Source organism: Protopterus annectens, chromosome 1.part0 (assembly GCF_019279795.1).
Source record: "Protopterus annectens isolate FY-2018-M chromosome 1.part0, PAN1.0, whole genome shotgun sequence".
In the NCBI taxonomy this organism is placed as follows: Eukaryota; Metazoa; Chordata; order Ceratodontiformes; family Protopteridae; genus Protopterus; species Protopterus annectens.
This window is the reverse complement of record NC_056725.1, coordinates 37,918,561-37,932,354: the sequence shown is the minus strand read 5'-3', so window position 1 is coordinate 37,932,354 and position 13,794 is coordinate 37,918,561.

The window sequence follows — 13,794 nt, the reverse complement described above, 5'->3', positions numbered from 1 at the left end:
CAAAGCTATGGAAAGGATCATCATGGACCTTATAAATAAAGGTATTGGGGACCTACAGACACTGGATCCTACCCAGTTTGGCTTTGTTAAGGGCAGATCCTGCCTCTTAAACCTGGTTGATTTCTTTGAAACAGTCACCAAGGCCATTGACGAGGGGAAGGTGGTCCAGCCTACCTGGACCTCGCAAAAGCCTTCGATACAATACCCCACTCGAGCATTATATATAAGCTCACCAGCTTAAATATAAACCCCTATGTCACTAGATGGGTTGCAAACTGGCTCAAGGACAGAACCCACATGGTTAGAATTGCTGGAGCCATGTCAGACTCCAAACCAGTTACAAGTGGCACCCACAAGGCTCAGTCCTGGGACCTCTCTTGTTCGGTATATATTTCTCAGAGGTACAAGCCAACACGGAAGGACTGTGGCTGACCAAGTTCGCAGATATCTGCAAACTGGGGGCCATAATCGACTCTCCAGCCGACACAAGCATCCTCCAAAAGAGCCTCATAGAAACAGAGAACTGGTGCCAGAGCCATGGCCTCAAGCTAAATGCCAAAAAGTGTATAGTCATCCCCTTTAGCAAAAACAAAGTGCCCACAAATTACCACATAAGTGGTAATCCATTAAGTACGGAAGAAGTAATTAGGAACTTGGGGACCCAAGTTGATAGCAATCTCTCATTTGGCAAACACGTGGCCAAAGTGGTTAGAAAAACATATTTTATATAGCCCACCTAATCATGAAGGGATTCACATCTAGATCAGGGGAGGTCATCGTGCCTCTTTACTCATCCCTCATCAGGCCCATAATTGAGTACAATGCCCCTTTTGGGATGTACCTTACCAGACACCTGCAGCAACTGGAAAAACCCCAAAAGTACCTCACCAAGAGGATCAAAGGGCTCAAACAGATGCCATATGCTGCCCGGTTAAAGAAACTCCAGCTCTACACAGTGGCATACTGCCTGCTCAGAGGCGATCTGTGCCTGACATATAAAGCCATGTCCAACCCGGAATTAATGGACATGCTGTACCTCAGAAAATCCAAATCCCATTGAGCTACGTGAGCGAGAGACTTGAACCTCAGCACTGAAATAAATAGGACATGCTGGAGGGACAGATTCATAACCCAGAGGCTCCCTTCACTCTGGAATAAAATCCAAGTCCAGGTTAGGCAGAGTCCCTCATTTCCTCGATTCAAGAGGAATCTTGATGACTGGATGGGAGATTGTAGGTTTACCCCGGGTATCACTTCTGTGTCACTGTTAGACAGAGGCACAGTATACTAACCTCAAAAAAGGGCATAGCAAAATTAATTTAAAATGGGTGGCGAAAGCCAAACACACTCTGGCTAGGCTTATAAATGCCCTAGGGCAGATAGCCTAGTATGAACCTATGAAATCTAGAAATGTCTTCTGCTTCCTAAGAGTATCTCCAGCAAAGCCCTGGAAAAGGCAAACTTGTTGGTTCACTAACAAAAAAGCTGTCCCTTCGTTAGTAGTATTGAGCAGCAACTCTTTTCTTCTATATGATTACAAGCAGAATAAAGGCTATCATCTTTTAGTGGTAGTAAAGCCCCATGTGCAATTTCACTTTCCATGCCTTGAGAGAACTGCAGTCCTAGAGCCATAGGCAAGTGCTCTTGCAGGAATATTAAGATCTGAAGTTGTTAATCTTCTTCCTATTTATCACTGATAGGACTCAGAACTGAGTCAGCCTTAAACCAAGCTTGCATGCACCAAAAACTCTCGAGCTAAGCTGCTACCCATAATGCCCTTTGCTCAGTTACCCCAGATCTCGTTTGCCGCGCAGCCATATAGCAGCATTTCATTGAGCTGTCTAAGTGATTTTACTGATATATTTGCAAGTTTTTGTAAAAGGTTTTTCCTGTTTTAGTCTGTTCTTGATATCTATATTGTTTCAGTTCTACCCACAGGTATCTCTTTCTTACCATTGTTGGTATTTTCTAACTTTCTACCCTTGTGGTATCTTGTTACCATTGTTGGTATTTCCTCTCTTTCTTCACATCCTCCACTTTCCTTACTCTTTCCCTTTTGCGTGAGTGTGTTCTGGGATGTCTGAAAAGAAAGGAACTACGGGGTTTAAACACTGCTCTTCTTGCAGTGGTAAACTGCCGAATAGTAATCTCCATGAAGAATGTGTGTACTGTTTGGGGGTTCTGCATTTGTAGGCGAAACCCTGTGTGATATTTGTGCTAGCGTCAGTCAGCAGATGCTGAATGAACGTCGTAACAAACTGATTTTGAAGGGCCTACTTGCTTCGCCTTTTTCTGAGACTATTTCTGCGACGTAGGTCTCATCCCTTTCTTCTGTGGACAAGAAACGTCCTCACTCAGGTCCCTCTTCACCAGCCAGTGACAGAGGTAAAAGTCATAAACACAAGGCCCATAAGTCCTCCTCAGAGCACCGTTCTGCCTCCTCAGTTCTGACTACTACATCGGCCCCAAGCTCGGCTCCAGCGAAGCTTACTGAGGTCACCTCATCGGCACCGATGACTACGGCACCATCTACTGCCTTGGTTCTGATCAGCTTATCTGTTTCTGTCTCGGCACTGACTTCACCCATTCCGCTTCGATATCGGTTCTGACAACTACCTTGGAATCGTTTTTGTCATCCACCCCTGTTGTAACCATACCGTTGTTGCCGATTTCAAAATTGGAATCATCTGTGCCATTCTGTGATACACCACTGACCTGATACTCGTCGACTGTGGACCCGTTTGCCGGACAAGTCTGCAGCCCCTTTTTGGACAGGCCTGATTCCGCCTCAGGGGCGTCGGTGAGATCCACCAGGAGCCTTTCTGCATTGGATGTGTTGCATCTTTTTGACCAGCTGCTGACCGCCAGGGGAATTTCAAATCCGCCTAGACCCTATCCCACTCCAGGCTTTGGGTCTATTAATCCAGCAACCCCTACTTACTCTCCTCCCTTGGATCCCTCGGTTCCAAGGCTCATTCATCCAACTTTTTCTAGAGGACTCCCTTCCTCGGTACTGACAGTTGCACTGTTTGAGGCCCCGAGACCCCTTTGGGTGTCAGTTCTGTTGGAACCCACCCTTCCTCAATCTCATGCTTGTGGGGGGTGGAACTTCCAGTTCTGATCTCTGTTCTGATGGTATTGTCAGTCCCGACTTTGGCTCTGAGGTTGACTAAAACTCTGAGTCTGCTTGAGGCTTCGTCCCCGGGAGCGGACCATCTGGAGCGGTGTGTGACCCCAGTTCTGATTTTGTCTTCTTCGGTTCCGAGCTCCCACTCCTCTTCAGGCAGGCCCACTTTCTGGGTGATGGAGAGGGTGCTTGCTTCTAGCAATCCTCCTCTGTTGGTTATTTCCCCAGTTCCTTCTGAGCCACAGCTGTCAAAGGCCACCCCCCAGGACTCCGAGAGCACAAGGCCCAGGAAACCCCTGTCCAGGGGATTTCCCTTTCTGAGTATTCTTCAGATTCCCCCACCTAAGAACCTCCTCGGAAACGGGTGTGTAAGAGGAAACACATGGACTCCCCAGAGGAGACCCTCAAGGAAGATATGGACTACGATAATGGGAAAGGGTCTCAACACAGTCACCCCCTGACACTGTCTCCTTCGGAGACATCATGGAAATCTTGAAATAGATGGATGATTGGAAGTCCTCCAACCCTTCCTCAGAGGAATCTGTATTCCTGCAGGCCTTTCATTCTCGGCTCTCTACATCTTGGGTGTCCCCCCCGCCAATGAGTTGGTTAAACTCATCATTCAATGGGCATGGAAGAACCCTGACTCCATTGAGGCCATCCCCTGGAGATCAGTCAAGGTACTCTCCCCTCCAGAGGATCAACCCCATTGGTCTAGAGGTTTACCAGTAGATGCTATGGTGGAGAGTCCTGCTGTTCACCTGCCCAACAGAGAGTCCCGGGCAGTGGACAGGTTAGGGAAGCGAGTCTTTGCATCAGCAACCTTTGCAGTTAGGTCTCTGAACTTTTTGGCACATTTTACGAGGCTCCAGAGAGATCTTATCTCTGAACTCTCTGGAACCCTCATGGGCCAAGTATCGGATGTAGCATGAGATAAAGTTGCTTCCCAACTTGCCACCCTAGAATCAATATCTAATTCATCTATGTGGTTGCTGTCACATGCAACTGAAGGAGTAGCTAGAGCTGTGGGTGCAGGCATAGTCATGAGATGCCACTCCTGGATGCACATTTGTGACCTCATGGACTCCAAGTCTTCCTTTCTAAATGTGCCTATTGAGCCATCAGCTCTGTTCGGTGCTAAGGTCAAGGATACATTAGCCAGGTGCGAGCAAGATGGGAAGAACTTGTCTGCTATTGGCCTACGCTTTTCCAAACCTCAGCGTTTCTTTTCCAGGAATCAGAGGAGCGGGAAGCTGTGGCACAAGACGTCTCAAGGTCCTTTCTGAGATGCACATGGTGAGGATTCCTCCAGAGGCCGAGGGGATTCCAATAATGGAAGATGTCCCTTTCGGGGCAGAGGGGGTCCCCGGAACCAGGGCTCCAGAGATTCCTTCTCGGGTAGACCATATCAGCACTCCTGAGGTGCTGCCCAATTACATTCCTCTTGAAGCAGCCAGGGTGCATTTTTCTCTGCACCAAGCTGCCTGGTTTTCCATTACAGATGATTAGTGGGTGCAGAGAATCATTACCAGAGGCTACCATATTCTCCTAATAGCTTTTCCAAGACCTCCGAAATCCCTTCCCAATGTTCCACCCAGTCAAAGAGTCGAGGCAGCTTCTGAAATACAAAAGCTATGTCAACACGAGCCATCCAATGGTCCCCCCCAGATCAGTGTGGATCAGGGTTCTACTCAAGATTCTTTTTGGTGCCAAAGAAAACGGGACTGGAGGCTCATTCTGGATCTCAGTCAACTAAACAAATCAGTAGTTCAGACCAAATTCCACATGGTCACGATTTAAACCATCCTTCCCTTTCTGTGGGAGGGTGTGTGGATATGCTCATTAGTTCTCTGGGATGCATATTACCATATCAAGATGGACAAGCACTCTCCAGGAGCCTCCTTCCCTTCTGGTTGGGAGTCAATCACTACCAATTCAGAGCCCTGCCTTTTGGTCTCTCGACGGCCCCCAGAGTGTTCATAAAATGCCTTACCTCGATGATTGGCTCCTCTCCGCCCCCACCAAGTGTCTTCTGTTGAGGGCCCTGTGCTACACTCTGGTTCTAGCGGAGTCACTAGGCATCACCATACATTGGGAGAAAGCCAACCTTCAACCCTCCCAACAATTGGAATTCATAGGGGCAATATTCAACACCCAGTCAAGCCTTATCTCACTACCTCTCCACAGGCTTCAGAGACTAAGGGCACAAGTTCAAGTGATACTCTGTCGAAGGAAGGTGTCTGTAAAGGAAGTCCTCCAAGCCTTGGACTCTATGGCTGCAGCCATCCCTATAGTCCCCTTAGCCAGACTACATATGAGATTACTACAATGGCTCCTTCAGGCGCAGTGGATACCCAATGTTCACCCCCTGAACTCACAGATTCTCATCACCAACACTTGCAAACTAGATTTCCTCTGTTGGATGAGTGTGGATAAAAATCTTTGGTGTCGCCCCTTCTAGTCTCCCCATCCTAGTGCCACAGTGACCACGGATGCTTCCCTGATGGGGTGAGGGGGCCTCTTCCAGGAAAAGTCAGTCCAAGGCACATGGTCCGATGTAGAGGTCAACTTGCATATCAGTGTCCTGGAGTTAAGAGCGGTGCTATTGGCATTGCAAGCTTTTCATCAGGACGATTGCTGTCCAGTCAGACATGTCCGTGGTCTGGTACAAACAAACAGGGAGGGATTAAATCTTACCCCCTATGTCGCGAAGCCATGAGAATCTGGCAGTGGGCGATAGCTTCCAACCGCTTTCTGATCACAACGCATATCCCGGGGAACTCCAACATGATTGGTGACAGGCTGAGCAGATGCATTCTTCATCCTCACAAGTGGTCTCTCAACCCGAGTGTAGCAGCGGAAATTTTCAGCCGTTGGGGCCAGCCATGCTGCGACTTTTTCGCCTCTCCCTCAAACACTAAATGCAGCAGCTACTTTGCCCTCTTTCCCCCTCTCAGGGAGTCACTGAGCGATGCTTTGACTCATGATTGGCCTACAGGTCTCCTTTATGCTTATCCTCCAGTTCCTCTGATCCCCCTTGTTCTTAGAAAAGCTATTTGGTTGAGAAGCAGATTGATCCTCATTGCCCCATTCTGGCCCCATCAAGTGTGGTTCCCTTCCTTCTACCTCATCTGTTACAACCTCGTTGGATCCTAGACATTCGTCAGGACCTCATATCTCACCCACAAGGGCGCTGACTCCCCGGAATCTGTCCACTCTCAAGCTGACAGCTTGGTTTCTCCACTTAAACTTTACAAGGACAAATGGAAAAGATACTCTATTTGGCCACATAATCAGACAATAGACCAGTTCTCAGCCCCAGTAGCCACTATTCTTCATTATCTGGCTGAACTGTTCAACAATGGGGCCTCAGCTTCCACCATTCAAGTCCATCTAACAGCTGTTTCCAACTTCCATAATGGGTCAGATGGAGTGCCACTTATTTCCTCTTGCCCTTGCAAGACCTTCCACAAGGGTATTTTCCACAGCAGGCCTCCTGTCAGACAGCCAGTGGAGGCATGGAATCTGTCCTGGGTTCTGCAGTCTCTTTATCTACCCCCTTTTGAGCCAGCTGCGACATTTGATCTAAAATTCCTGTCAAGGAAATCCTTATTTCTGGTGGCTATAACTTCATCCAGAAGAATTTCTGAATTACAGGCATTTTTTATAAAGAGCCCTTATCTGATCTTTCATATGGACAGAGTATCACTTCGTACTAACCCATCCTTTCTCCCCAAAGTGGTTTCTCATTTTTCGATTAACCAGTCAATTGAGCTCCCTGTGTTCTTCCCAAATTACTCTAACAAGGGAGAACTCTGCCTACATTCCTTGGATGTTCATAGACAATTACGTTTCTATCTGGACAGAACTAAATCCTTTCGCAAGTCAGACCAGCTTTTCATTTCCTTTGCGGGTCCTAGAATGGGAGGCGCAGTATCGAAAGTTACTTTGTCTAAATGGCTCAGGGATTAAATTGCCTTCACATATTCACTTACAGAGGGATCTAAGCCTGGCCAAATCAAAGCTCACTCAACTAAGGCTATTGCAGCATCTGTTGCCTTCCACTCTAGGGCCTCCATGGATGACATTTGTGCAACTGCCATTTGGGCTAAGCCCCACACTTTTATCAAGCATTACAAATTGGATCTGATCACCAGGGGAAGAGTGGCCTTTGGGTCTATGGTTCTCAGGAATGTCCTTCCATAAGGGTCACCCAAGTTCCCCAAGTAGCTGGGGACTTGGTCACATCAGTGATGAATAGGAAGAAGATTAACAACTTCAGATAAAGAAGTTATGTCTTACCATAACATTCCTTCTGAGTTGATGAACTTCTTCCAGTCATCACACCCTCCCACAGTCCCCCTTCTAAGGTTCCTGGCAGATCTTCTGTGTCTTTGTGGTGTATTAGGGTTTCTGCGCAGAGATGGCCTCTGACTTATTTCTTCTTCTATATGTTGCATGCAAACTCGATCTGAGGTAACTGAGCAAAGGGCATTGTTGGTAGCAGCTTAGCTCGAGAGTTTTTGGTGCATGCACGCTTGGTATAAGGCCGACTGTTCCGAGGGCTCAGAACCAAACCCATCAGTGATGACTGGAAGAAGATCAACAACTCAGATGGAATGTTATGGTAATACATAACTTCTTTTTTTTTTCCTTTCTCTTCTTCTTAAGACCCACTAGTTGTTCATTGCATCTCTTCTGATATTTTTTCAAATCTTCAACCTTGGACCATAAAGCCTGATTTTCTTTGTGTGATCTTTTTGCACAACTTCTTGAGAGTCATGCAGCTGAACAACATGCATATGCATTTGGATTCTACAAATATCCTAGGAGACCCAAATTACCCCACCATTAACCAGGAGACTTATTCATCATCAAACATGTATAATGAAAAATTTCTAGGCTTTACTCATACAAACTCTCTGGTCAGTCTGCAACCAACCAGGGGGGATAAAATCCTGGACCTGGTGCTTACCAACATGGGTCAGCTTTGTGCCACATAAGTTGTAACTTTCTCCCTGGTCAGATAAATTCACAAATCAGTCACATTCACCTTAAGACTTAAGCCAGAGGCATCTTCCAGCCCTTCCTTATTCAGAGATTATGCCATGGCTGATCTACTAAAACAGAGTGATGACTTGGCTAAATTCAAAATCCCCTTCCATCTTGACTTTGCTGCTTATTCAGACTCTTTTACCACTGAATTCTATGCACAGGTAAATAGCTACATAGACATATCAGTCCCCATCAGATGTAGATACTATGCCAAATTTAAAAATAGACTGCTGTGATACAAGAAAAAAATGCATGCATAAATAAATTTAACTCTCAAGATGCCGGTACTGTTCTTGCTAAACTAAACAAGGAGATCTGGACCCTAATCAAATCAAGCAAAGCCAGATATGAGGTAAAAATAGATGACCAGATATGGATAACCACAAAGCCTTCTCTGTGTTAGAAATCCCAGAAACATTGCCAGCACTGCATGGAGCTAATAGTAAAGATTATCACATACTTGGACCATGCTGCGGTGGTGCAGCGGTTAGTGTTGTTGCCTCACAGCAAGAGGTTCTCCCGTTCGATTCTCGGCTGGAGTGCTTTCTGTGTGGAGTCTGCATATCCTCCCCGTGGTCGAGTGACGCTAAAAACATGTAGGTAGGTGTGAGCGTGAATGGGCATGCCTTCTTTGAAGGTTGTGTGTCTTCATTATCTGGCTGGCAACTCGGCACTGTAAAAATCCACTGCGAATCATGAGTGGACCGGAGTTCCACTTTGGTGACCCCTAACCTGGAAAAGCCGAAAGAATCACATACTTGGACCAAGAGAACATATCCAGTTTACTAGAAGATAAATTTAGTTAAATATTTACCTCCCCATTATATTCTCAGATCACGTACCTGCACTGACATCCCCCCACCAGTCAAATATCCCAAGAACAAGTCCTCGAGGTGCTATCCATAGCCAAGAGCACTACCTCTATGGGGCTGGCTAACATATTAGGCTGCCTATTTGTCAGTCTGAAACATGACTTTTCAGAACCCCTACAGACGTTACTCAGTATCAGCCTCCATGCAGGCTTTATGCCAGACGAATGGACGATATCTCTTTGCACAAAAGTAGGGTGTCAACAAACCCAGGTAAGTATGGACCCATAAGCCCAACCAGCCTCATCTTTAAGGCTATGAAAAGGATGATTATGGAATGAATAACTAAGGAAATAGGTAACCTCCTTTGAAAAGGTTGCTGAAGTAATGGATGAGGGAAAATCAGTACGTGGCATATCTAGACCTCACAAAAGCATTCATCTTGATCCCACACATAGGTATTGTAGATAAATTCTTCCAGCTAAATGTAATTTCCCATGTACCTCATTGGATAGCAAATTGGCACATAAATAGGACCCAGAAAACCAGCCACTAGTGGTGTACTACAAGGGTTAGTCCTTGGGCCACTCTTTAGCATTTACTTCTCTGAGGTAGAAGCATATGTTAATGGCTTAGGGCTGACCAAGTCTGCAGACAGCTACAAACTTGGTGCCATCCTAAACTCCCCAGAGGAGACCAAAGTCATCCAATGGGGCTGATGTCAAAACCATAGACTGAATCTAAATGTCGGGAAATGTGTTATTATATCCTTCAGCAAGCATGACTATCCTTCTAACTGTCACAAAAACTGATTCCATAGTCAGGGAACTGGGAACCTTTGCCAACATCAGACTGTCTTTTGATCACAATGTATCCACCATTGTAAGGAAGTCCTGTTTTCATCACATAGCTTATATTTAAAGGTATGGCATCCAGGTTCAGGGAAGTAATCATTCCACTGTACTTGTCTGTCAGTAGGCTAATAATTGAATATAATGCTCCATTTGGTTAGTACCTGGACAAACAATTGTCACAGTTGGAGCAACCACTATTATTTTCTCAGTAGAATAACAGGTGGCCTAAATCATAAAAACAATGCAGACTCAGTCTTGTCTCACCTCTTAGTCTCATAGAGTCTACTAAAATGTGACCTCTGCCTTGCATATGAGTGTCTCAACATACCCTATCCTGTCAGACCTATTACACATTCACAAGTCCAATGATAATGAGCATGAACACACACTCAAAGGATCTCACAATCTCTCTTGCAACACAAGTAAAATATGTTGGAGGGACTCCATGTAGTTTTCTTTCTCTACAAATCTAATTTGGATGAATGGACGGGAAACCACCAGTTCACCCCCAACATTCACATCCCTCATGAATAGGGGAAACAAATAAATGTCCAGTGATATCATATGAATGCAAAATATAACAGCAAAAATCCACCTTGGAATTATAAGGTTACGCTTGTTAAGATCCTCACAGGTCAGTAGCATAGTAAGTACTTATGAACATGGAAACTGAGCTATTTTGTGGCATATTTTCAGTAGCCTACTTATACAGCTACATTTCAACTTTTAGCCAAGGCTGTATCGTGCATGACTTGTAGGGTAAGCAGGATCAGTTTGTGTAGATTTTCATCTATTTTCCTAAAGCTTGGATAAACTGTCAGACCCCATTATAATGGTCTTTTGATTCTTCTGGCACTGACTAATCCTTCCTTCAAACAGAGGGGACCCAAGCAGCATAACACTTGGAAACCCCATATTTGCAAACTGGAGCTGCATAACCTAAAAATCTGGCTTTTGATCTGCTGGTACAGGAGTGCACACATAATGCTGGTCATTGCCAGAACCCACCCTTATAGATGCAAGTTTTAAGACTGGGTACCGACAAGTAGGAAATGACCCTGTGGCTCAGTTGTCTTGTATGCTCCTATGCATAATGCCAATTTCCCAGGACCAAATTTATGTATTCTCTAGATCTTCACCACAGAAGTCTACCAAGAAATGTAACTGTGGTTCAGAAGATTTCCGAAGTGTGGTATTTGTTTAGGTGTTGAGCCCTCTTTGGAAGTCTAATAATTTTGCAGTAAGTTGAAGGCTGCCCCCCCCCCCAAAAAAAAAAAAAAAAAGATTAAAAACACTGAAGTCCTGTCTTATAAGAGAAGGATAAAATTATGTAAATAAGATATGAGGTTGGGGAGCTGGTAGTGAAGATACAGGTGAGCATTCAAAGACCTTAAATGTCTTATTCCTACTCAAGAGAATATTCCCCAAAAGAGCCTGAAGTAAAAAAGAGAAAACCCTTCTTGTGTATTAAACTGGTAGACTTTCATTAATTGTCAGTCTTCTTTGAAGAATTTATACTCTGCAGTTGTAGAGTCTGAAGTAACTTTTAATGCAGTGTCTTCATGCCCTGAATGGAAGAGTAGCTAGTGAAGCTAGTAAAGGTGAAATTATTGATATCAATAGATATGACAAAGAGGTATTGGTCAATACCACTTCCTTCTCTACTGAAGACTAAGCAGCCTTTATACCAGTTGAAAATCTATTTTAGCACACAATACTGCCACTTGATGCATGGAACTCCAGCCAGCTTTCAGAGATTGACTCATAAAATACTGAGGCCCTGTTCTCAGTATGTTGATTATTTGTTCATTGTTTCAGAAAACTGGGTGTCTCACTTATCAAAAGTGCATGCTGTGTTATAATCTGCAAGGTAGGCGGGCTTGGAAGAGTAAGTTGGGCATGGTGGAAGTCAAGTGTAGGAGGAGGGGTGGTAAAACCAAAACAAGAAAAGACAGAGGCCATAAAAAGCTGGCCCATGAGCTCCAATAAAAGACAGGTGAAGTTTTTTTTTTTTTTTATGGACTAGCAAGGGATTGCAGAAAAGTTGTACCTAATTTTGTAACCATTACCTAACTTTTGACAGTTCTTACAAATGGAAAAATTCCTCTTAAGATGCAGTAGTCTCTTGAGGTTGATAGAACATTTAGGAAACTGAAAACAGTATGGTGTGGTAAACTGTTATTAGTAACACCTACTTTAACTGTGGAATTCACCCTGTTTGTGCTCTAGAAAAATAGTGTTTGGCTGTCAAGTGGGTCTCCTATTCTTTAAACTATTTCCTGTTAGGTAGGCAGTTCAACCTGGTGAACACTCAAACCCCATTGCAGTGGCTGAACAAAGAGAAATTTATTTATTTATTTATTTTATTTTATTTTACATTTGTTGACCGGGCTACTCTAACTGGATATATGTCCATTTTCAGTAGAGGCCCGGGGAGAAAAGCTCCGCATAAAAAACAAGAACAAACAAAACATTACAAAAAATAGAAAATCCTTTTTTTTTTTTTTTTTTTTTGTAGCTGACCAAACAATAGCAGAAGAAAAGAGTATTCAGAAGGATGTGGGAGATTCAGAAAAGAAAGTTATAAATATGGCACAGGAAAACAGAAGAGATATAAACAAGACTGGGAGAATTAGTTAAGGGCAGTGAAATAACAATACAGTCTTTCAAGGGTATAATAAGTCTAACTTAGAAGGTAGTGGTCTTAAAGTGGTTATAGAGTGAGTATTAAATTGGTGCTATAATCTAGGATAACAGGAAGAGAGATCTTAGTCAGGGTTAGTACAAGAACATAGCCAGTGGGTTGTAAGGTATAATTTGAGTTTCTTTTTGAATAGTGGAGTGAAGAAAGAAATGTGAGTTCAGCAGGAAGAAGGTTCCAACTTTTTCCCCATAGTGTTAGAGAAAAGGGAATCTCCTGCTGTATTGTTGGGTTTTTGTATAGATACCAGTAGTTTATTTGCTGAGTGTAGGTTTGTGAGATTTTTATATGGGCTGATTAGACTCATGAGAATTGGTGTATTACATGGATGATGAAGGGTTTTATGGGCAATAATCAGTTGGTGGAATAGAATTTGATTAGGCAGTTCCAGCCAACCCAGTTGCTTCAGATTTTGGCAGTAGTGGGTTCTGAAAGGGGAGCTGGTAGCAAATCTGGCAATGTTATTGTAGGAGATTGCCAGTTTGTTGAGGTTGCTTTTAGATAGATTCATGTATATAGGAGAGGCATAGAAGAGAGTTGAGATAAGGTGGGTATGGGCAATAGTATTTCTAGCTATGGGAGTAAGGAAGGATTTAATTCTATAGAGGGAGCCTAGTTTTCGGTTAGTTTTTTTATGTTTTGCTAGGAGAAACTATATAGCATATGCATTTTAAATGTAAACAATTTCTATTCACGTATTTATTAAGGTGATTTTAACCATGATGTATAAAGAATATTAATGAGTTTATTAAATAATCAATCAATTGTTTTAAGCAGGGATTGGTCTATGGTTTATAGCCACTCATATAAGAACCCAGTTAGACTAGTATGGGGTATTTGCATCTGATGAAGGTGTACGAAAACGTACTACTATTTGATAGCGTTAATGTGCTTTGGTGTTTTTTATTAAGTGGTTTGTGGTATTAAACTTCTTTATTTTATCCTGGACTCGGGCCCTCATTTGGTACTCACCAATGAACCTCGGACTTTGGTTCTATGTACAATAAATGACTTGAACCCTCCCATGCCTCAGTGTTCTTGACATGCAACATGGTGTCAAAATGGGCTCTGAAGTTGAAGCACCTCACAAACCATGAGACACGCAATTAGAAGTGGAGTAATATACAGGAGCGAACTTGCAAACAGGTCAGTGGTTATTCAAAGGTACTGAAATTTGTTCAAATAATTTTCAGTCACCAAACATGTGGCATAGCATTCAAAGTGCTCAAAATAATTACAGAGATATTT